General features: G+C 43.9%; 1 pseudogene; it reads left to right on the top strand.

Annotated features, from left to right (window-relative positions):
- The first annotated feature begins 2,932 nt into the window (after window positions 1-2,932).
- LOC146340459 (U6 spliceosomal RNA) lies at window positions 2,933-2,989 on the top strand (annotated as a pseudogene).
- Window positions 2,990-25,612: the final 22,623 nt, after the last annotated feature.

The raw sequence follows: 25,612 nt of genomic DNA, 5'->3' as shown, positions 1-25,612 counted from the left end.
CAGGTGAGGAGGAGAAGGCCCTTCCCTTTCCGGGCACAAATACCTTGTGTTACCTGAGCTCAGTACTTGGTAATATATTTTGCAGGGTGGGGGGTGTTACTAGAAAGAGGCCTTTTTACATCATTGTTTCCTCAGCACCTTCTTTATGCTGACACAACCTACAAGACCCAAGAAAGAGTGCAGAAGAAGCTGTAGTAGAAACTGTAGTATTTAATGTCATTTATTAACATTGGTTATTGTGCAGATTAAAAATGTAATAAATAAATAAATGTATTGGTTCAGGGCGGCATACATGGTTCCTCCCCTGATTTTGTCCTCACAGCATCCCTGTGAGGCAGTACATTAGGCTGAGAGGTGGTGACTGGCCCAAGGTGCTTCATGGCCAACTGGGGATTCAAACCTGGGCCTCCCCCATCCTAGTCCAACAGCTAACCATAAACCATTTTGAGAATATTTTTGTTTTCAAAGGTAATATGTAAATATTCTTTAAAAAATAAATCTATTCACAGTTAAGGTTGCCAGGCCTCCAGGCCTCTCCCGGAGTCCCCGGGCCTCATCCTGAGTGTCTGGGTGGGATGTGGGGGGAGAATCTCTGGGCAAGAGCTCTCCACCAGTGCTCTGTGGGTTTTTTTCTGAGCAGGAGGAGGAAGCAGAGGGTGTTATGGAAGCAGCGGCAGCCACTGCCGCTACCAAGAAAGAGAATGGAGGGAGGACAGCACAAGGCAAGAAGCAAACTCTTGGTCCCGCTCCTTCTCCTGCCTGGTCCCCTCAGACAGCATCCACAGACAATCACCCTCCTCTCACCAGCCCAATCCCAGCGGCAGGGAGGACAGCCTGGGATTATTGGGTCAGCCTGGCAGGTATCGTGATGGGGCAAGAGGGAAGGGGAAAAGCCAGCAATCACGGCAGGGCAGCGGCAGTGGTGAGATTAAAGTGGGGCCTGGCTTGGCCTCCATCCTTCTGGGTAAAGCTCAGGATGGGGAAAGGGTAGAATGCAAAGGGAAAGAGCAGGAAGGAAAGAGATAGAAAAGAGGAAAGAAAAGGGTGAAAGTGGGGAAGAGGGAGCAAAGGGCAAGAGTGGGAGGAAGAAAAGAGGGGGGAAACACAACGAGAGAGGGAGAAAATGGTTGGGGTGAGGCCTGGGAAGGTGACCTTCCAGAGATCATTTTGAGAGACAGCTGAGCCCCAGCACTTGTTTCTTCAAGGACAGAGCTGAGGATAGTTCATGGGAAGCTGCAAAGAAAACAGAAATCCCTCAAGCATGGCTCTGAGCATGTACAGAGGCTTCCTCCCTTCAACCCACCCCAACTACAGCCTCGTCTACCAATCCGGGATGAAGGGTTTCCAGATGAAAGGCTGGCTTTTATATAGAAAAGCTTGAGTGACCTGGCACCCTTTTAAAAATAAATGACATGTCAGGTTCCCTCCTGCTACAACTGTGGCAGAGAGAGGAACATGCCTGGATCTCCCAGCCTAAGCTGCTGGAATAACGACTTGAGGGCTGTTCTGTCACGTAATATGGTTTAGCAACAATGGCACATATGAATGTCTTATTAACTTGCTTATCTGAAAGATAAGAGAGGCGAATCCTTTTCCAGGTTAACAGTGCTTCTCGCATAGTTGGCTGGAAAAGTTTCCTGCTTGTGTGGATGAGTAGACAAGTTGGCATTGATAGGATGGGATTCATTACCCCTAATCACTCATCTCACCTTATCGCTCTGCTGCACTCACAATTGGGGTTGTTTTAAAAATGTGGCAGAAGGGTGGTGCTTATGGATAAAGTGGGCTTCTAATATGAACCAGGGTGGAAATATTAGCATGTATAGCCAGAGAAAAAGCTCTACAACTCCCAGCATTCCCCAGCTGGGGAATGATGGAACTGTTGGACTTTTTCTGGCTAAACATTGTATTTATTTATTTATTGAATTTCTTAATCGCCCATCTGGCCAGTCACCCGGCTACTCTGGGCGATGTTACAGCAATACAATTTTAAAACAATAAAAATCTACTTTAAAACATCATATTTCTAAAAATACCCTTACCCACCCTAAATGCCTGCCTGAACAACCATGTTTTTGTGGCGGAAGCTCATTAAAGAGGGGATATGGCAGAGTTCCCTAGGGAGGGAGTTCCACAGAGTGGGGGCCACCACAGAGAAGGCCCTCTACCTCGTCCTCACCAACCTAGCTGTCCTGGCTGATGGGACAGAGAGAAGGCCATCCAAGGCTGTTCTTGTAAAGGCTGATCTTGTTAAGTGGCCTGTCTGTGTTGCTGTCTGGTAACATGCCCTCGGTGATTGAAAATATGGGACTGTGTTTGTGTGAGTATTTGTGTGATCTTGACTATTGGGTGGGAATAAAAGAGAGGTGAGAAATCAAATCCTTCAGCCCTAAGTACACTTTCTTCAATTAAACAAAAATGCTGTACGAGGGGATGCAGTGAAGAAATGTTGACTTTATACTGCCGAAAGGTATCATCCGTCATGCATGATGGTGTCTCCGTACCAGAGCAGTGGTTTTTAAGACTTTGTTTTGGGAAGTCCTGGAGTTCCTCAAAAGCTTAGCATTATTGATCTCCCCCCTGCAGTGTTGACAGTGCGTTGCCGGGGACATGTGCAGCCCATGTAAGGCAACATTGGCTCAACAGGTTTGACCAGTACCCCTCATGAGCTCTGTTTTTAGATTCTATGGCAAGAATGGCTGGCTGAGATGATATGATTTTATTTTTTTGTATTGCTTTTGTTCGATGTTGTTATTTTTGCTAGAACTAATTTTGTAGTTGTGACTGTCCTGTCAACAGAAAGGATGCAGAATAAAAGGAGCTCATCTCAGCATAATGCAGGTACCACTGTGTAGATGTCAGCAGAAGAAGAGCATTGCACATGTGTTTTGACAGTGGTGGAAACAATGTGAAAATCCCACTACTCTAGGATGTAGCATGGCCCCTGCGCAAGGATGACACGCAAATTTGTGAAACGTTCCATATTTTTCCTTTGTATATTATATTTTAATGTTTTAACTTTTGTAAACCTCCCAGAGAGCTTCAGCCATGGGGTGGTATAGAACTGTAAATCATCGTCATCTTCATTGAAGTATGTGGGCAAATATCCTACAATTTCTCTTGTGATTGCTACATATGTGTAACAAATGTGGTCATGCTTGGTTTCCTTAATGTTATAGTTGGATAAAATGTCACAGTGCCTCTAGCTATATTACAGTCTGGAATCCAGGTATCTTGTGAAAAGAATAGCTGGATTTCTTTGAACAGAGAATGATCAATACAAGAAGCTTCAGTGGGCTATGGATAATTGTGAGAGGGATCCTCACTAGTCAAGTCTTACCAACAACAGCAGGATCCTAACCATATCTACTCAGAAGTAAGCTCCATTGAGTTGTATGGGGCTTAGGCTCCTCTCTTCCTACAACAGTCTTCTGGTGACTGGCCTGAGGGCACTGAAACCCTTCTTGCCAGAAGCGAATAGACTAGATTAAATGTTCCCTACCCAGGCTTTGTAAACATGTGAGAAGGAATGATCCCCTCACTTCAGCTAGGCCCAGGAACACCCCCTTTTAGCTAAGATTTCTATCTTAATTTCCAACCAGATAAATATTTTTTCATTTTTTAGACTTCATGTTTTTTATTTGAATTACATGCCCTGAGCAACTGTGGTTGATGCTTAATGTAAAATGCTTAATTACATCACCAGGGCCCAGTCCCTGTGACATCACCGGGGTCCACCCCTAGGTCTCAAGTTTGAGCCCCGAAATCTCAGGGCCTGGGATGTACCGGACCTGGCAACCCTATGCACAGTCTGGGCACCTCCTCACAGTCCTTCATTGGGTCTCTGTCAGTGAGGGCCAGGCTGCTCAGTGTTGAGTGGATGGCAAGTTTTGCTTACATTGCAACAGGGACCCCAAATACAATGTTTTACTTTTTCCCTTAGGGATGAAAGGGAAGTCTGCTCCTATCTATATAACCCCAGCCTGATTGGTATTTCCCTATCATATGGCATATTACAGAGAGCTAGGTGGGGCCGGTGGCAAGGCATCAGCCAAGGCCCATGCCTCAGGAAGGGGGCCACTGCCACCCCATGGAGCCCTCTGCCCCTGCTGTTCTTCCTGGGGTGGCTGTTCATGACAGGAGCAAGGAGAAGGAGGAGCAGCCTTCACTCATCTCGAACTGCCCCTCTGGCTGGCTGTATGTGGATTGGGCCCAGAGGAAGAGGGCAGCAGCAGCAACAGCAGTGAGGAGCTGGCCCTGCTCAGGAAATGGAGGCCCACTGAGGACATCCTGCTGAAGAGCCCCCAAACCCTGGTGAGAGACACACACACCGGGGCCAGCCCTACCATTAGGCAGAGTGAGGCAATTGCCTCAGGCGGAAGATACAGGGAGGCAGCAGCAAGGTGTTGGAGGAGAGATCTGTGGGCCACACAGCCTGCCCTGAGCCCCCTAAGGTCGCCTGTTGCCTTCAGGCATGGCACAGGATGTTGTCCCATTGCCTGTGTTGAAGAAAGATAAAACTGCCGGTTGTCCAGCTGGCTTTTCTACGTAGAATGGGCAGGGGCACCATCCTGTCCTTTGCAGCAAAACGTCTTGAGCTGGCCCTGCAGGCAACTCAGTGCCTGTCACAGGCAATTTACTCAACTATCCACTCAACAACTGAACCAAACAGTACAAACAGTTCAGATTTGCTTGTAAAGGTGGCGACATGGGCCGAGGTAGCCAGCACTGTGTGAACTTTGTACGCGCATGTGTTTACATTTGCATCCTCAGTGCGCGCGCATAGTTTCAGTCAGATCCTTGCATGCCAAGTTATCGTTTGAGATGACAGGGAGGCATCATGCATGCAAATCCTGCATCAAAGTCGTGACAGGGACAGCAAGGTAATTTGAAAAACCAGGGATTGAAAAGAGGAAGAAATAGAAGGGAGTTCCTGAGATGCTTCTTGCCTGGGGCATCATTTGGTCTGGGGTTGGCCCTGGATACATTTGCAGGGATACATTTCCCAGGTTTTGCTCCAGATCCCTCTCGGCTCGGCTCGGCTCACCCCAACCCAACCCCTTCCCTCAGTCAGTTGTCATCAGGCCTTGGTTCTGTGAAGGAACTTTGGCCCTTAAACCAGCGGGTGGGGGCAGATCAGCACGTAGCAAGAGCTACTACTTACCATTCGTTGACAAGGAACGTCCAAGGGAGACTCCAGCATGAATGACAACTCATCAATGAGTTGTAATTCTGTCTGTTTGGGCATGAATAGAGACACTTGTTTTCCGTCACTGCTACTGGTGTCAGTCAACTTAGCAACGCCAAGGTGGGTGTGCTCTCACCAACTGCAGCTGTCGTGAATTGTCACTGTGCTTATTTTGCATAGATTTCAGCTTTAATTGAATTATTACTGACATTTTTTGTACTGAATTACCATCTGAGTCTACCTTTTGCATTCCTCCCTTGCCCCCCTCCCCGCCTCCAACTTCACGCATCTGATGAAGTCAATGCTAGCCCATGAAAGCTTAAACCAAAATAAAGTTGTTAGTCTGTAACAGAAATTCTGAAGTCCCCTGTGATGTTGCAAACATTCTCTTTCTGTCTCAAGGGTTTTGCACAGTTTGCTAGCTGAAGTGTTTGGTTAACCACATTCGGTGCCTAGGGGCATAAACAGCTGGATTTTTTTAAAAAAAGGGGGATCTCCCATTGTTTGTTTCTCCTTCCCAGCAAACTTGGGGGGGGGGGGCGTTTCCAAGTGTAAGCTGAAACCATCTCAGTACTTGGCAGAGTCCAATTTGAATGCTTGCAGCCTCCTCACAGTTTTCATCTTAAGACTAGTGGCGGCTGGTGGCTCTGATTCAGTGGGGAAGTGAATCTGCTCTGGATTTCAGTCAGAACGATAAAGGAACTCCACAGCTTGGAGAGTTCCTTTAGAGTTCTGACTGGTTCTGACTGAAACCTGGAGCAGATTCACTGCCCCACTGACATCGGAGCCACCAGCCTCCACTGCTTAAGACTTTAACCAAACGGCATTCTGTCAGGGATGCTGTGAGTGCACCTTGCAGTGCAGAGCCTGCATTGAGCAGGGAGTTGGACAAGATGATCTTCCAACTCTATGAAACTACGATTCAAATGCTTCAACATCAGCCACTCCCTCTACTTTTTGCTTCCATTACCATCTTGCCTCATGCAGAATTCTGCGGAACCCGAAAGCTAGTGCAGTATTTTGTGTCTTTTCAGTTGGCTTAATACAGGCATTACACTAATATGGATTTTAGTATTTTTCTTTTGGTGGCTACCGGCTACTGTGTGAGCCTCTTTCACCTGCTGGAATAGGGAATGAAAGAATCAGTTTGGTGGTTTGAATATAACCAGCGAAGCAGACAGAAGACTTGAGTTTTGCAGCTGGCTTGGTTGAAGGAAGTTTGGCTGCAAGAGCATACTGTTTGCTTTGGGGGGAACTGATGATGCTTTGAAGACTAGTAGGCTTTTCTTTCATTGGGGCCTGCCTGCCTACTTGCCTGCCTCTCTTGCTTTCTTTCAAATTTGCTCAACATTCAAATTGGTTACAGTTCTCACATCAATTATTTAATTTCTTATTATGTCACCATTTTTAAATAAATAAATAAATAAAGCAGAGCGCACTTCATAGTATTTGTTAAGTTTTAGCATTTGGCTTGCGAAAACGCTGGGAGTTCAGCCGCTGATGGAAATGTATTGATTTTTGTCCCCATATTGAATGCTTGAGAAAGAAAGAAAAAAAGATGCAACTCCCCTGGTTCCAATTAAAATCACCTGTTAACTTTAAAAAGTCCCTTTTAAAAAGGGTTTAAAAGATTTTCATTTAATTGATTCCCATGTAAAATGCCCTTTACAATTACCACTATAAACTAGTCAGTACCTGCTGGGTAAAATCCTATTTGAGATGTTGATCAAGACCTCCACACTTACCACTTTTCATACTGAGTTTTTAAATTCCTTATTGATAGCTTGCATCTGTCAGCAATGGATATTTTTAGTGCATTGCAAGGAAGAAAGAAAGAAAAAAGAAAAGCTTTTAAAAGACTGGAATGGCTTTATTTTGATTGTGCTTGCAAGTGTTAACTAAAGCTGTGAATGGCCTTGGAGATATAGACCCCTGGGCACACCTTAAATTACGGGAATGAAGTTGCTTCTTTCCCTCCCATCCCCAAACTGTTCTTCTTATCACACTTCTGCCTAAGGAAGGCTACATGATTGCATATGCACATTCTAAATACCTACTTGGTCAGCAACCAATATCAAGCAGTATTTTGAATTGAGCAATGGCTAAAGACCAGCAATATTAGCTCTTCCCACTGACTCACCCTCACACCAATCAAGGCACGGGCAAAGGGTTTTTGTAACTCCATCCTCCCCAGTGTCCACAGAAAAGAGGCTTTGGCAGAACCAAAGGGGATGTGGCCCAAAAATCCCTTTGTTCATCTCTTGGCTCATGTTGGGGGAAAGTAAATGATGTATAATAAGAGGTTGTTGTTGTTCAGTCGTTAAGTCGTGTCTGACTCATGGACCATAGCACGCCAGGCCTCCCTGTCCTCCGCTCTCTCCCGGAGCGTGCTCAAGTTCATATTCATAGCATCTCATCCTCTGCTGTCCCCTTCTCCTTTTGCCTTCAATCTTTCCCAGCATCAGGGTCTTTTCCAGGGAGTTTTGTCTTCGCATTAGGTGGCCAAAATATTTGAGCTTCAGCTTCAGTATCTGTCCTTCCAATGAGCACTCAGGGTTGATTTCCTTTAGGATGGACTGATTTGACCTCCTTGCAGTCCAGGGGACTCGTAAGAGTCTTCTCCAGCACCACAGTTCGAAAGCATCAATTCTTCGGCGCTCAGCCTTCCTTATAGTCCAGCTGTCAGGTATGTCAGTGCTAATCTGGAGCTATGCTGGAGGCCAGATGGAGCATCTTGGATTGGGGGGGGGGGGGCAAATTCAGAATTTGGGCTTCCAGGTGCCTACAACTATTCTAAATTATGGAAGTTTATACTAGAGATTCCTTTACATCAGGATCTGTATTTCCCCCAGAGAACTCAGGGTAGTATGATATACGCATTGTTAACTGTACTGTACACAATGGGTTTTCGCTTTTTTGCCTTGAACTACCGTCTTTGGTCAAACAGTTTTCACATGTTTTTGTAGCCCTTCAGAAACCTGCAAAACCTGTCTAACTACAGATGATACATAGGAGAAAAGGAATGAGTGTGGGACCATTCCTTTTCATCAGGATTTGTTCTACTGCAAAGGAAATTGCTTAATATGAGTGTAGCAGCAACTACCTTTGCCGAGGTGAAGTATTTTTGGACAATGACATAACATCTTTCTTAAGAAAAAGAAAGAAAAGTCTCTCCATTACAGATCCACATGGATTAGATTGCTCATTTACAAAGCCTGAAAACATTTGGCTTGTGTGCAAACAACAACAGATGAGACCCTGTGATCCCTTTCTTTCTTGTTCATTTAGGGGTGAAAAATTACCAGCAAGAACTCAATTAGCCTCATATTCTGCTTAGCCTGGTTTGAACCCTGTGCTTCCTAAGCCAATACTTTTGCTACATTGTTTTCACAAAAGCAGCATCTGTTTTATTATGAGCACCTAATTAATCAACATTGGTACTTATTATATGTTAATAATGTCCTCCAGGATGAATCACATCAAGGAGTGGGACATGGGTTAGTCCTCATTCCTTTTTATTTTGGGTTTCTTTCCCCAATTCTCCCCCCCACCATGAAATTTTGTAGTAGCAAACAGACTGTATTCTTCTCCTTTTGCTTCTTGTCTAAATCTCAACCGTTTTTGTTTTTATAGTATTTCCACGATCTGTCTATTTCTGCAGGGCAAGAGTATAATTTAATTCAATATTTGTTAGGAAGATACAGTGCCCAACGTTGTCTTCCACATGCAGAAATGGGTGGAGATGGTCCACGTTGATCATATGATTATGATTATTTTATTGGTAAACCTCTGTAAGAGGAAACATTGGCACATCTTGTGGGGGATGACTTTGCAAAAGAATGTGCTGGATTAAATCAAAGGTCTATCTAGTTCAGCATTCTGTTTCCAACAGTGGAAAGAAAGATCCCCCACAAACAGAGTATGAAGTTGATCATTCACACCTGTGGTCATCATCTGTTACTTAACATAAAAACATAAGAAGAGTCCTGCTCCAATGCTGGAGGTAATATATAGCCATCATGACCCGTAGTTATTGATAGCCTCATCCTCCATAAATTTGTCTAAACCCCTTTAAAGCCATCTATGTTGGTAGCCATCACTACGAGCATCTCTACACCAGCCTAAAATCCCACATTTAAAATGAGGCTTTCTGCTTCCGTTTTAAATGCAGGATCATGCCAGACTCCCTTTATATGTGCTTCCTTTTTCTCCTTATGTGAGTCTTCAATATGTTTCATTATACAGCCACAAGATGGTGCTGTGGTCTAGTTCCTTTTATTGCAGGTTTTCCTCTTTTCAGAGGGAACTCAAGCGGAACTCAAGTGCTTTAACTTGATAGCTCATTATCTCTGATCTTTTAACAAATGGAATAAAGGTCATTTAGCTGACATCACGAGCCCTTGGAGGTTCACGACATCAGCTAAAGGACCTACAAACTTCCATGAGTAACCAATCTCAATAGCAAGAAAAAAGCTCCATGTGAAGAAGCCCTACGTCTTGTGGTAGTGAATTTCATAGTTTAACTATGTGCTGTATGAAGAAGTACTTTTATCTCTCCTGAATCTCCTACTATTTCTCTTCCTGGGATGACTCCACTGGGTTCTAGTACTATGAGAGAAAAATTTCCAATCCACTTTTTCCACAAACATATAAAATTTTGTACACCTCTATCATGTCTCCCCATACACAGCTTTTTTGCAAGCTAAACAATGCAAAATATTGTAATCTTTCCTAATAGGACAGTTGTGCCAGCCCTTCGATCATTTTGGTTGTCATTTTCTGCACCTTTTCTAACCCTACAATATCCTTTTTGAGATGCAGTGACCAGAACTGTACACAGTATTCCAAATGTGGTTGCACATAGATTTGTGTAAGGGCAGTATGATATTGGCAGTTTTATTTTCAACTGGTTTTCTAATTATGCTCAACGTGGAATTTGCCATTTTCACAGCAGCTGTAAGCTCATTTTCATTGAGCTGTTCACCAGAGCCCCAATATCACCACCAGCTCAGATCCTATCAGTGTATACATGAAGTTAGGATTTTTTGTCCCAATATGGACCACTTTACACTTACTTGCATTGAACCACATTTACCATTTTGATACCTATTCTCCCAGTTATGAGAGACTTTTGGAGCTTTTTGCAATCCCTTTTTGTTTTAACCACCCTAAATAATTTGGTGTCATGAGGCCATATCACTACACGATTGTGGCCATCTCACTGCTCAGTCCTAATACCAGATCATTTATGAACAAGCTAAAAAGCATCATTCCCAATAAAGATCCTTGTGAGACCACAGTTTACATCCCTCCACTGAGAGAATTGACCATTTATCCCTACTCTCTGCTTTCTGTTCTTTAATAAGTTACTGATCTATAAGAAGACCTCTCCTCTTATTCCATGACTGCTAGGCTTGCTCAGGAGTCTTTGATGAAAGACTTTGTCAAAAGCCTTTTGGAAGTCCAAATAAACAATGTCTACTGGATCACTCCATCCATACATTTATTGACACTCTTAAAGAGCTTTAAAAGGTTCTCTGTGGAAGCCATATAGATTCTTTTTCAACAGGAGTTGTCCTATATATTTGATAATTTGAGAAGGAGGTAGTGTGCAGGGTGACACAGCAGGAGTGGGCAGGGCGTAAGACCAGTGCCATATTGGATGACTGTGGCTCAGGGTAGCACACTGGTTACACCCTAGTCTCTGAAGAGATGGTCCTGAGACATGGGGCTTCATCGCAAGGAGTTTTTATCCTGCGATTGAGACGGTTCCTTCACAGAAGTTTGCAGGCTCTTTACATGACCGTGTGACTCTGCCATGACCCTCCTGCACTAAATGCCCTTTGTTTGGTTTGTAAGCTATCAAATTACCCTGTTGTGTTCCACTTCAGTTTCCTCCAGGCAAAGAGTTAAAGCAGCAAGAAGAGGAGTGAGATCAGTGAAAGATAATGGAAGACTCCAATATGGGGAGAAGTGGAGGTGGGGGGAAGCACATGTAAAAGGAGTCAGTGGTGATCTTGCATTTAAAATGGAAGCAGAAAGCCCTGTTTTAAATGCAGGATTTTAGGCTGGTGTAGAAATGCCCTTAAAGGACACCTTGGCTTTTCCTCCCCTTGTCCCTGTGTACCTGCCATGGATCAAGATTATGAAAGGTGCCTTCTTCGCCAGATCTATATCCAGAATGTTTGATAATTTTATCTTTAATAACGCTTTCCACAAATTTTCCTGGAACAGATGTTGCACTAACCAGCCTGTAATTTCCCAGATCACCCCTGAATCCCTTTTTAAAAATTGGTGTTACATTGGCCACTCTCTAGTCCTCTAGTACAAAGGTGGATCTCAGGGACCTCACACACGTTATATATTTTGCAGCACTGTTTAGTTGCTTTGTCTGGTGTGTGTGTGTGTGTGTATGTTGTGTGAACCTTTAAGCAAAATATTTGGCACTGACATGAGAAATAATCTTCATTTTTAAGGAGTAAAATGTGACTCAGCATTTACACTTCTAACTGGATGAGGGCATATTAATAGGGCAATTAGGGAGACAATTTTCTGTATTACTTATTTGCCAAATATTTGCATGGCTGGAATGTGGATCAACCAATCACCTCCCTTTAGTTGCTAAACCATTTTATAATCTCACAGTGTTTAGAGCTGCACTCTGCATTTCTGATTGGAATTAATTCCATTGCAGTGATATAATGTCATTTGGTATTATTTGTGACCAGGAGGTTGTTGTAATCTTGGGCTTTGTTGGCCATCAAGAATGTTTAGCCATGAATTACCCACCACAATCCCACTTTCCACTTAGTTTTTAGATAGCAATAGTGCATTTACTCTATAATGTTTAATCAATTCAAGGGTGTTTTTTTGTGAACCACCCAGAGAACTTCAGCTATGGGGCAGTATAGAAATATAATAAATGAAATGAAATGGAGGGAGGGAGGGAGGGAGGAAGAAAGAAAGAAAATAATTCATCTTTCCATATTTTTGCAAATTATAGTAGGAGGCAAAGCTACACTGTCATTCCCTGTCATGCTTCTATTTAGCAGCTGTGTCATAAGAAATAACCTGATGAATGGTCAAAGCCTGGCAGAACAGTATGCCTGTGAAACCCAAATTCTGCAGCAAGAAAATGCAAATTCTGCATTCAGAATAATGAATGATAAGCAATAGTAGTACATTCCATTTCTTCTTGCTGCACAAAGATAACAGGACAGCAAGTTCTGAATTGTGTTTTGCTTTAAGAAAAGAGAATAAACCATCCCCTGAATTTTCCAACACCAAATGAAAAAGGGGGATTCATCTATTTTCTTCAAAGTAAGTTCCACTGAAATCTGTGAAGCTGATTTCCATATAATATGATTTCCACCACTCCTGCTGAAAGCCCCCGATGAAGTCTCCTCCTCCGTCAATGTCACCACCACCAGCCATTCCAGCAGGCTGTACAGAAGGACATGAGAGGGAAGCGGGCCCATTCCAGCAGCCCTGCTGGAAGGCAAGTTATTTTTTCCCTCTTCCCTTTCCATCCCTTTCTCCTGTGTTGTATTGCGTTAGACTGTAAGCCTGCAAGCAGGGACTGTGTTGTTTGTTTTACTGATTGCATGTAAGTGCTCCGGGAATCTTTTTGGCTGAGGAGTGGGATGAAAATACTTTGAATAAATAAATAATCCACCAATTTCTGATTGGGTGTGTGAGCTCCAATGCAAGCTTGAAGTTCCCTGATCCATGGGGACTTCCCTCTGGATTTGTTTAAAAGATCTGTATGCTGGCTCTTTTGACTCCCTCAATTAATTTTCCCTCTGTGCACTCCCATGTAGTCTCTGTGTACCCTAGAGTCTCTCTGGATTAGAGCAACTGTGTGTGGGATCAGGGTTTTAGCCATTTTCACAAGTAACTATAGTGCAGCTTTTAATTTGTCAATTAATCAACTAGAGTTTTAGCGGATGAGTCATTGGTGATGGTGGGGGGTCCATTTCAATCACTGAGGCTGAGAGTTCAGAGCACACTGGCTAAACTTTTTGCATTAAAAGAAGGCAGAGTTTGCTCACTTTTTCTATGCTTCAAATCATAAGCAGTTTTATTACTGAAGAACAAAGCAAACAGAGCTGCACAGGAAAATGAAAGCAACCACACAAACTGTTTAAGAAGGGAGTCTTCAGCTCCAACCCAATAGAGTGAAGACCTACAATTTAACTGTTCTCTTTCCCATTACTTGCTTCTCTTTTTAAGGTTAATTTCATGCTGGTGTATTTGTATAATGGAGAATGAAACACAAAACGTTGGAGATGGTCTTCACGTCCAAAAATGAGTGGTAGGTTCTGGTTATTACACTGTGAATTATCTCACACTTCTTTCAGTATCTCAAAAAGGCACCCATTCTAAGTGCTTAATTATATGAGCATTTTTAAAAATGTAATCTGTTAACTAACCCATTTATAAAATCATAGAATAGTAGGGTTGGAAGGGGACTATAAGACTGAGTCCAACCCCCTGCTCAATGCAGGAATCCAAGTCAGAGCATCCCTGACAAGCGGCTGTCCCGCTTCATCTTGAATGCCTCCAGCGTGGGAGAGCCCACCACCTCTCTAGGCAGTTGGTTCCACTGTTGTATTGCTCTAATAGTCGGGAAGTTTTTCCTGATGCTCAGATGGAATCTGGCTTCCTGTCACTTGACCCCATTATTCTGTGTCCTGCATTCTGGGATGATCGAGAAGAGATCCTGGCCTTCCTCTCTGTGACAACCTTTCAAGTACTTGAAGAGTGCTATCATAACTCCCCTCAGTCTTCTCTTCTCAAGGTTAAACATGCCCAGTTCTTTCAGTCTCTCTTCATAGGGCATTGTTTCCAGTCCCCTGATCATCTTTGTTGCCCTCCTCTGAACCCTCTCCAGTTTGTCTGCATCCTTCCTGAGAACTGGACACAGTACTCCAGATGAGGCCTAACCAGTGCTGAGTAGAGGGGTACTGAGTAGAGTACTTCATGTGATTTGGAAGCTATACGTCTATTAATGCAGCCCAAGATAGCATTTGTCTTTTTTGCAGCCAGACCACATTGTTGGCTCATATTCAGCTTGTGATCTACAACAATTCCAAGATCCTCATGAATCACCTACAAATTATTTAACCTGTTGACAGCCTTTACAAGTCTCCATTACAACCCAATCCTATGCAGCTGTCCAGATGTTTTGGCTTACAACTCCCATAATCCCTCACCATTGACTATACTGGCTAGGGCTGATGGGAGTTGTAGGCCAAAACATCTGGAGGGCCAAAGGCTAAGTTAAGTCCCACTGGATTCAATGGGGCTTAGTTCCAGTTAAGGGTGCAAAGGATTGCAGCCATAAAATCATAGCGTTGGAAGGGACCTTAAAGAACTTCTAGTCCAAGGCAGGCAGTTTTCCATCCAGGCACTGACCAAACTCAGACTCCCTTAATTTCTGCAAGGTTGCAGACCATGCCCTGGGGCTACTGCTGCCCAGCTCTTGTAAGGAAGGCCACCTTACACATGAGAGACCTAAGTTCAAATGCAGTTCCGGATGGCCTTGAAGCAAGTCACTTCTTTCTCAGCCTTGGCTACCTTGCAGGTTAGCTGTGAAGGTAAGAAAAAACAAGGAAGGTAAAAGATGTAGGACACCGTGCAAAGAAAAGTGCTCTGGAAACATGAAATCATAACTGAGCTCAGTGGGATGAAATTGGCTTAAATCTCAGCTTAACTGGTTTGCAGTTTATTTATTTCAAAACTGCCTATCAGAAGGTGGCAACAAGGCACATTCTAAAGTGCCTTAAATCTGTTGGTGGGGGTGGGGGAAGCAGAACAAATTGAAATGCATCTGGAGGAGATGCTATAAGGAAACACTTGTGTGCCACAGTCCATTACTGGAACTGCATATTGATGTTTTATTTTGATGGACTCTAAAGTGTCTTTACATTTTGCCAGAGGTAAGTTATTTGGAAGTGTGATTAAAAAGTTGTTACTCTAATTGGAACAAATACTTAATATGAAATACATGAATAAAAACCAAGACTATGGGCCTTAATGGATGGATGTGCATGGAAAGGAAGCGGGAATAGCACATAAGGAACTTGGGCATCCTCTTCTCTCTACAGCATTAGGTAGTCATAGCCCACCACTTCCCAGTCACAACAGCTAAATTAGAAAAGCCGGGCACCCTTAATTCCTCCAAACAATCACTTAATGGGAGCTGTATTATTCCATGAAATAGGTGAATGACGTACTGATCCATTTTATAGGCCATCAATCAACTAAACCTTGGCTGCTTTTAAGATTAAGCCAAAAAGAGACATTGGTGGAGTGGAGGCAGGGGGGTGGGGGGAAGATGGAAGGAGAGTGGAAAGGAAAAAAAGAGTATTTATCTTTACACAAAATTTGTGCGCCAGTAAAGTGCTGGCAGTGAGAGGAATTTCAATTATTTAATCAGAAGGAAAATGGAAGCGCCTTTAAGTGTTGTGATTGGAGCCAGAGAAACCTAATGTGGGCCGACATTGAATATGAGGAAAATGGGAAGGAAATTAAAGCTGCTCCTACTTAAATCATGTGGTTACAAATGATAAATTAGTTTCCCGATGCTTTCATTTAAGTGTTTAAGTGGAAGGTTTTATTCTTAATGTAGTGTTGTCACACGAAATAAAGCCCTTATCCACCTCTGGGGCTGGCTGCTTTCTCTCTCTCTCTCTCTCTCTCTCTCTTTCCCTCCCTCTTTTCCCTCTTTGCATGGTTGGTTTGGAAGCAAGCAGAGAAGTGGAGGGGTTGGGTGGGTTGGAGAGCCACAGTAACATTTTGTATTCTTTTGTTAATATGGGCCAGCAATGTACTTTCACCACATGCTCAGTAAGGTAATAGATGAAAAATGTCTATTAAAATGCACTGGGCTAAATTAATTTAATGTGCGGATAGGGGAGAAAATTGCATCCCCCCCCCCAAAAAAAAATGTTATTTGGAAACACTCGCTTGGAACAGATACTATATGCATATTAACCTTTTTCTAATGTGTACCATCATTTCTGAAGGTATGTATTTGTGTCCATAAAAAGATCATACAGTCAGGCAGATAGAATCATCGTCATAGAATAGTAGGGTTAGAAGGGGCCTGTAAGACCATCGAGTCCAACCCATCAGCATTTTAAACATGGGAGCAACAGGATTTTGCAGCGTGGTTGAAATATATAAAAAAAGATATGTTAGCTTTGTGTGAAAAAAATGCCCAGCCATATACATGTGGCCTAAGAGTTCCACTTTTAAAACTAGTTCAGGAGTCACTCATGCAATCTTCATTGGTCTTTAGCAACAGGCCACAATAGTGTAATTGAATAAGTGGCACGTGTCAAGCGTCCTGTATATTTGATATATAAACAGCAACAAAAAAAGGCTTTACATTTGTTTATTTATTTGTTTATTTATTCAGAAGGGTTTAGGCTGCTCTTTCGGGAGGGGGGGAACTATCAGGGTGGTATAAAAAAATCTGTATAAAATTACACTTTGAAAGTAGAAAGCAGAAGAAAAGCAGCAGCAGGAACAGAATCTACATAAATATATAGCAGAACAAATCAACAGCATTAAAACCATCTCTCTCTCTCTCTCTCTCACACACACACACACACACACACACTGTGCTGGAATGCCTGAATGGCTGGGCAAATAAAAATGGATCAAATGACATCACAGTAGACATCAGGTGAGCCAGTCTAGGTATCCCATAATATGATCAAATGAGGTCCAGAGTTCCATTTTTAACAGACACTTTTCCTAGCTTTTTATACTTTTTCCTGCAATACCTAAAAAAAGGTCAGCAGCTTTTATTTCCAAGAATGGAGATACCACAAGTCACTCAAGTTTCCCTCCTTCCATTGGGGAAGAAAGGTGGTATATAAATATAAGAAACAAATAACATAATGCTTTTTCCTCAAAACAACCCTTTAAGGGAGGTTAGGCTGCAAGAGGGTGAACTGACCAAGCTTACCCAGTGACCTTCACAGTTGAGTGTGGATTTGAACCTGAGTCCCCATGACATCATGACATCGTTCCTATTTCAAATTGCTCCTTTGTTACTGAAACAAATATAAAGCATTAAACAGAACAACACAGACAGCAGCATGAGAATGAATTCCACGCACATACCCAAGCCAGCTGGGCTGGCCTCCCTGGAGTTGTTTTTGGATGTGACCTTTCATCCCTCCCTTGCAGTGTGGAGCTGGGCAGGCCAGCATCGGTCATCTCAAGCAATTTTGCTGTATAAGCAACGCACCCACTCCCTGCTTCAAGCACAAATGTAGATTGTGTGGGATGGGATCAGTGCCAGCTCCAGTTTTGGGAGGGCCCTTGGGCAAGGTTCCCTCAATGGCCCCCCTCCCTCAGTGAGTCTAGCTTCTCTCCACCATTGTTACCACAGAGATGTCTGGTATTTCTGGGCAGGCAAAGCACCAGACACCCAGCGGTGGCCGAGTTCCCGTTCCCCTCTGCTTTGAACTCATGCTCTAGTTGGCTCCACCCACTGTAACTCCTTGGCTCCGCCTACATTTTGCTGCCCTGCCCCTCCAGCCCAAAGGGGCCCCAGCCACCACTGGTCACCAGCTGCTGTTCCTCCTCCTCCTCCTTTCTCATCATGGCTACCACTTGCTTGCCAGGCAGAGAGCAAGTAGGCAGTGGCATCCACAGCTCCTCTTCTCCACCACCTCCAGTGTCTTGGCCAGAGTGAGAGGCAGGTGTAGGGGAGAAATAACTCAGGGATCCCATCAGTGGCCCCCCCACTGGGGTGTGAGCCCTTTGCAGGCACCCAGCCATGCCTACCCTTGACGCCGGCCCTGGTTGGGATCACACCCTGTTGTGAGGCAAACCTATTCATCCCAAAGCTAAAGGAGAGTGCAGCCTTCCCCAATGTGGTGTTGGCCATGCTGGCCAGGGCATGATGGGAGTTGTGGTCCAAAACATCTGGAAGCACAAGGTTGGGGGAGGCTGGGCTAGTGGATAAATGGCTTTTCCTCATAGCACCATGTTAGAATGGCTTCTTTATATCCCACTTTTTGTCTGGGGAGTTCAAGACAGCACCACGGGCTTCCCAGGGCACTGACCAGCCCCCTGTCCACTTAGCATTAGCAAGGTGGCTGGATCATCCCCCTTCATTCAGGCCATGCTCTTGAACCCTTTGACACCCGATCCTGTCATTTGCAACAGTTTTTGTTGATAATGATAATATCAATAACTACAATAATATAGTATTAATAACAGTGTTTTAATAAGAGTAAGAATAAGAACACCAATGCTGTGTTATTCTTATAATCACACCAATAATACTGTTTTAATAATTAATAGTAATATGGATCTCTGTGTACTGTATTTTTAATATTTTTTAATCTTTGTAAACCACCCAGAGAGCTTTGGCTATTGGGTGGTACAGAAATGTAATAAATAATATTGATATTTTATTAGTAATGATTGTGCTTATCTGAGAGCTCTAAAATAATAATAATAATTTTAGAAATAAACATGTCTATACTGCCGCAAAGCTGAGGCTCTCTAGGAGGTTTACAAAGATCAAAAACATTAAAATACCGCGTACAAAGTTTAAAAGACCATTTACATAAAACAGACAAGCAAACACTATACACGAAGACAACATACGTTTTTAAAAATACTTTAAGCAAGCAGCCATAATCATAAAACACATCTAGGATTGATTGAAAGAGTTTCACATATATTTTCTTAGTAGTTGTTGCGACAATCTTGTAAATTACATCAATGTTATTGTCCCCATACTTCATATGTACATGGTGGTGGTGGGAGAACTGAGGAAGATATGAAGTGACTAGCCTACGAAGGATACTCAGTAAGTTCATGGTAGAGGGAAGATGGGTCCTGGGTGTTCCTTGTTCATAGCTCAGATTTTTAGGGCCAAGCGAGATGCAACATGGGAGCTATGTGATCAGAGGGCTCAGATCTTGATCAGAAGAGTGAAGTTGGGAAACGGATGTGTGAAGGTTTGAGGCCTACAGAAGCAAAGGGAAAAAAGGTCAGTCTTAGAGGCCTGGAGTTTTTTGTGTGTGGGGGGGTATCCTTGATAAGAGTAGTTTCATTTCTCTGGTTAAGTTTCTGTTTCTGTTCCTCAGTTAAGTTTCATTTCTTCAGGGTTGAAACAGTACTTTCAGTTTTGAGGAAGGAGGGTATAGAAAGAGAGCGAGAGAGCCAGTAAGAGCAGAGTCAGAAGACCAGAGCAGATAGAAGCAGCCTAGAGGAGTCTTAAGACAGCCAGGGTAAAGGACCTCGCGTTTTTTAACTTTTATTTTCTTTTGAGGCCTTTTGTAACTCAGCTCCATTGTGTAAATACCTTTAGTTGTGATTGTTTGCTTTAAATTTACCAGTAAACTGTTGTGGTTAAACCCCAAGTGTCTGGAATGTTAGTCAACCCATGTCTACAGCCTAAACCCCATGTTACTGGAAAGGGGAAGGTAAAAGAAGGAAGGTGGGACTCTTAAGGAGGCAAGAGATCATTAAGGGGTTACTCAGGGGGTCCGGGTCATAAGGGGAACCCAGAGAGGGTGCTATATGGGAAATGGGTGCCCTTGGGCTATATTTCCAATTAAAAATGATCCCACACCTCTGCTGAAGCCCCACTGCAGGAAAGAAGGAGACAGGTACATGTCTTTTCCACAGCAGGACAAGGGCTGGCACCAGCAGCCAGCATCCTTGGGCAGCATCTGGGGCTCCAGCAGGGCCCACCAGTACTAACGCCCACCCTGTGTTGGGCCCTCCTGCCTGCTCACGTCCCCAGGCGTAGGTTTCTTGAGCAGCAGCCACGAAGGCCACTATTTTGATTTTCCCACAATGCCCCGGACTAGTCATGCTACCCAGGCCATTGTGGGAATATCAAAATGGCAGATGGCTTGCAGACAGACACCCACCACATACAGATTGTGCTGCTGCTGGTGATGCTTGCCATGCTGCTGGCACCACCAATAATCCCAGCCCAGCAGGTGGGGGAGGGGGCATCCGTGTCAGAGGGGACCCACTAGAGGGCACTTTGCCAGCCCCTGGCACTGGTGTCATGGTAAATTCTGAAGTGCAGGTGCTCATCATGCAGTTCCCATAGCCATGCTTCCAAGGAGTTCAAAACGCAGGCAGCAGTGTTGATCTGTGTGTGTGTGTGTGTGTGTGAACATCTACCCCACCCCCCAAAAGCAGCAGTACATAGCATAATACCCAATTTATCAGGCTCAGCTGAGAGTCATAGAACTGTGAGCTGCCAAAGGGCACTGGAGTGAGTAGCACATTGGAATTTTGCTGAAGACACCTGAGATTGCATGAACAAAGAGACAGATAGAACAAGTAACATGATAGAACATGTAACATAAGACTTGCCAGCTCAAGATCTTCCAGGAGGTTCATTTCCCAGCCCCAAGAAGACAAATTTGATCTCAAAGTGAACAAAGAAGTTCTAGCAGTTTTTAGTCTCCATCAGGAGCAGATCTTTTGCAGAGCTAATGAACGAATGAACAACAATGGGTCTTACTTGCCTGTTCAAAACCAAGTCACCCCAAAATACTTTGCATTACAACAGGGATAGCTCAGGAGAACATGCTGTTGCTGGGAAAATCCATTCTTCCTCCCAGCTACAATGAGTATTGCAGGTAAGCTCAGAGGAAACAGAGAAGTCCGAGGGGGCTGGCAGCTGATGTCATTATCCCTGCTCACCAAAAGGTCCCTGTGATCTGACCCTGTGATTTGGTTCCACTACATCACAGCATGGTTCTGGCCTCAACAAGAGTCTTTGAGGGGATGCAATTTAGATCAGGAAAACAGTATGAAGGGTGGAAAGGGTTAAACATCCCCCTGCGCAGAGTCACCACTCCATTCAAGATCTGAGCCTCCAGCTCAACCCGTGGAAACGTTAAAAAAAAAAAAAATGGCAAGAGATTCAATTACGGGTGTCCTGCATCATATTTGTTGCGGCTATGTGACATCAGGAAAAGTAAAAGTTTTTACAACTTTTCTAAAACTATATAAGGAAGGTGGAGAATAATGCAATGATCTCATTATTTGTTGAGACGACCAGAGAGTATATCATATTCAACCTCTGGACTATTCTGAAGGGATACTGGCTAAGATCAGAGGCAATGTTTAAGTGTCATGCAAGGTAACTCTCCAGTGCCCCCTCTTTGGAAATGTACAAAATGGCATTTGCCAAATGTAATCTTCAGTTTAAAAGCAGTATTTGAAGATCCATTTGCTTGATGCAGAGCACAAACCTGCCTTTCCACCCCTAAGACCTGTCATCCACTTCTGGAGTGCTTAAAACTGAGTGCTCAGATACGGAGCAAGTTGAAACAGTCAAGAAGCAATCTAACACAAAAAAATGTTATGTGTGTAAATGTGCGTTACTCAGATCTTTCTAAAATATACCCCCCCCCCGCCCTTGATCCTGAAGGTCGTGGTACAGACAAGTCCAGCTAATGGAACCCATCTTTTCTTTTGATCCTCAAAATAAAGCTTGCTTCTTCTTTTTTTTGTTATCATGGTCCAGCCTAGATGGAAAAAAACCAGAAAGCAAAGGGAGCTTTAATAGTTTGTCCATAAAAGAACATCTCTCTCAAGCTGGAAAAAAATAGTAAATTGGTTAAATACATCTGTTTATTACAGATGTATGGATAGATAGATAGCAAAAGAGTTTAATACTTGTTAAAAACACAAAAAGAAAACAACGGCAGGATCCAAAGTGATTGGGCCTGCCAAATGGCATTTCTCCCTTTCCCCCTTTGAACAGCCTGCCCCGCCTGCCATGCCATGTCGCAATATTTTGCGGTGGAGTCTTCTCCACCACAAAATATATTTTCCATGTGGCATGTGTGTGAGGCTGGTGGGATCAGGGGTGCAGCTAGATAATGTTGTCCCTGGACTTAATGGTCTTATGGGGGAGGGGGTGCTTTACTTAACTCCCATTTATCTTTCCTGCTCCTAGCACCATCCCATGTTTTATAACTGCTGTTCAAAGAAAGCAGAAGGTCCTACTGAGGATGCTCAAGCCCTTGAGCATATCTAAAGCAGCTCTCTAGATTAGCCAGTGTGACGGGGGCCTAGTCCTGCAAGTAGACATTGGAGTGATGAAGGACCAGCCACAGAGAGCCTGTTAGGGAACCTGCCACACAGTTGTCAAAGGCGCTGCAGGTGAGTGGTACAGATGCTTACTGACAATGTCTTTAAAGAGATGCTAGATCTCAAACCTGCCTCCTAAATCTGGATTACTTAGTAGTGAAAGTACTGGTCGCATGGTAAGCATTGTGCATCTTCTAGAGTTGAGCTCTGGGGTTGGACACCTCTGAGGCATAATAGTCTTTACTCATCACACATTGCTCAGCCTGAAGAGTCACCTTGCCACAGCCTGAGGCTTTATAGAGCCAGGTGGAATTCCATTGACCCCTTGTGTCACCTGGGAAATGCTGAACTAGTAGCTGCGGTACCCCTTTCTCACCAGCTGCAATGGTGGTGCCCCAGCGCACCAGAGAGCAAGCCAGTCACTCCCTGTTTTAGCAAGCTGCTGTGGTGATGAAGAGAGTAAGATTCCTGCATCTGGTTGTCAGAGCTCCTGGTTCAAAGTCTGCAGTGCCATTGTGAAGGTTTGGGGCCTACAGAGGCAAAAGGAAAAATGGTTAGGCTTAGAGGCCTGGAGTTTTTTGTTGGGAGGGGGTATCCCTGGGAAGAGCAGTTTCATTTCTCCGGTTAAATTTCTGTTTCATTTCTTCAGGTTTGAAGCAATACTTTCAGTTTTGAGAGACGAGGGTATATAAAGAGAGCAAGAGAGCCAGTAAGAGAGAAAGACAGCCAGAGCCACTCAAGGTGGCTACATGTGGTTTCCAGGTGGTGTGCCCTCCAGGCACTGACCAGACCCAACCCTGCTTAGGAAGGTGGCTGCCTCCTGTGCCTTCAGACTATGCCCTGGGAGCACAGAATCCCACACAGACTTAAAATACTGTTTTACTTAGATACAGGGAGGCAGGTGTTTGTTTTAGAATTTGGATCTCTTTTTGGCAGGGGGATAATATCCCCACTTGGTTCTAATGCACCAGAAACTTGTGTAGCATGGCAAACATTTGGCTGTCAGTGAACTTGGTCAAACCACTTGAACGCTCACTGTGCTTTCATTTCCTCCATCATATGAAGAAGGGGGATAATTCAATTTCTTCCTCTCGTTTAAAAAGCATTTTGAGATTTTGAGTGCATTGATTTATTACGTCTCCCTGTTTGTGGACAACATTTGACGTTTCTTATAATCAAAGTACAAACTGAACAGGAAAGAAAATGTGGAAACAATGAAGGAATGGATTTTTGGGGTTGACACTAAGGGTGAAACCAAAGGCTGTTTCACACATCACATGGCAGTAAACCTGGGTTTGCTACCATGTTCAACACAGAGGCACACCCAGTAATGAGTGCCTGGACAGGGACATCTGTCACATTCACACCTTACATGTTGGATGTACACATAAAAATACAAATGAGTGGAAAACCACAAGAATTTGAAAATAGAAATATAATTGTTTACATGCATCCTCTAAATATGAAATATATCATTTTATAGTAATCCTGTAATGTGGGCATACAACGTTCCAGATTACAATAAAAAAGCAGTGAATCAAGAAGACATATTTTAGACGAGTACCCGGTATACCATTTCAAATAATCTTTTGAAACCATTCTTTCGAATCACACTAATTAATAGTAGCAGGAGCAGTGCTGCTCCTACAAAAGATTATTCAAGGTGAATGAGTGATAACAAGAATGGTATCCCACTCTCAGAAAACTGTTCAAAGTTTTCTTCAAAATACACATTTATTTATTTATTTATTTAAACGATTTCTTGGCCACCTTTCAGGGCAGAAGCCCCGCCCCGCAAGGTGGTGCACAATAATAAAAGACATAATAAAAACTGATAAGGCCTTTAAAAGCAATAAAATCAATGTAAGGGTAGCGAAAACGACAATAATAACAGTGATAAAAACAACAATAAAACAGCAACAAGAGCAAGAATATTAGGGAAGGCCAAAGTAAAATAATATGTTTTCAGGGCCTTCTTAAAAGTCTGCAGTGATGGGGTCCTTCAAGTAATTTGGTCCCAAATGGAAATTTCCTGTCTAAGGGTGCAACCCTATGCATGTTTAGACTGAAAAAGTTCCTATAACTGCCAGCATTCCCCAGCCAGCTGGGACATGCTCTCCAGGGTCAATAGGATTGCACCCTAAGAGCTAAGAGGCTATCCGGTGTCATGTCCGAGTTTGCAGCTGCAAGCCAAACTCTGAGATGTCTCCAAGTAGCCCAGCCTTCTGTAACCTGTTGTCTGCCAGATGCATTGTAGCCCAGCCTTCTGTAACCTGTTGTCTGCCAGATGTATTGGACAAAAACTCCCATTACCCTTAGCCACCATAACCATTCCATGCTGGTTGGGGGTGATGCTAGTTGTCGTCCAACACATCTAGAGCCCAATAGGTTGGGAAAGGCTGGACTAAGAGCCATGAAGGGGCTGGTGACTGCAATGGTCCTTTGCTGGAACAACTGCGGAGCTGCCCAGTTGCTGTCCAAGGTCCTGCAGAACCTGTTTTTGGATACTTTCTGCCCCCTTGCTGTCCCTTGGGGGGTCATGACCCCAGTGTCAAATGCCCCATGATATGGAGATGAGGGAGGGGTCTCCAAGGATGAGGCAAATGTGGGGGATTCCCCTCAGCAAGAACCCCATAAGGCCCCCATCCACCTGTGCTTGAAGAACCCCAGGAGCCAGCTATGCCACCACCTCTACAACCTGAGGAGGTTGATCTGCCCTCTTCCTCAGACTCCAAGGATTCAGTCCCAGCAACTCCAACAGAACCAAAATCCTAAGAATATAAGAAGAGCCATGCTGGATCAGACTAAGGGTCCATCTAGTCCAGCATTCTGTTCATACAGTGGCCAACCAGCTGCCTGGAGGAAACCCACAAGCAGGACATGAGTGCAACGGCATCCTCCTGCCCATTTTCCCCAGCAACTGATGTACATAGGTATACTGTCTCTGATACTGGAGGTAGCATATAGCCATCAGGACTTGTAGCCACTGATGGCCTTCTCCCCCATGAATTTGTCCAATCCCCTTACACAGCCATTCAAATTGGTGGCCATCACTCCATCTTGTGGTAGTGAATTCCATAGTTTAACTATGTGCTGTGTCCTCCAAAGCTGAAAAATCAGGCAGACCCCTTATAAACCAAAGGTAGGAGGCACAAACCACCCTGACAGGGCAGCTGCATTTATTAGCTTTCATTTAGCTCCAGATATTTGTGGGAGCAACATCTAAGCCTGCTCTGCTTGGATGTTCATATGCAGCCTGGGGCCGCTTGGAACTCTCTGCTCCTTGCCTGAATTCCTGCTCTGTTCTTTCAGTCCTGCCTA

This window comes from Heloderma suspectum, chromosome 6 (genome assembly GCF_057233095.1).
Source record: "Heloderma suspectum isolate Gila_16-S chromosome 6, 16-S_ref, whole genome shotgun sequence".
NCBI lineage: Eukaryota > Metazoa > Chordata > Lepidosauria > Squamata > Helodermatidae > Heloderma > Heloderma suspectum.
Note: the sequence above shows the minus strand (reverse complement) of the source record. Positions and strands in the feature narration are given on the sequence as shown.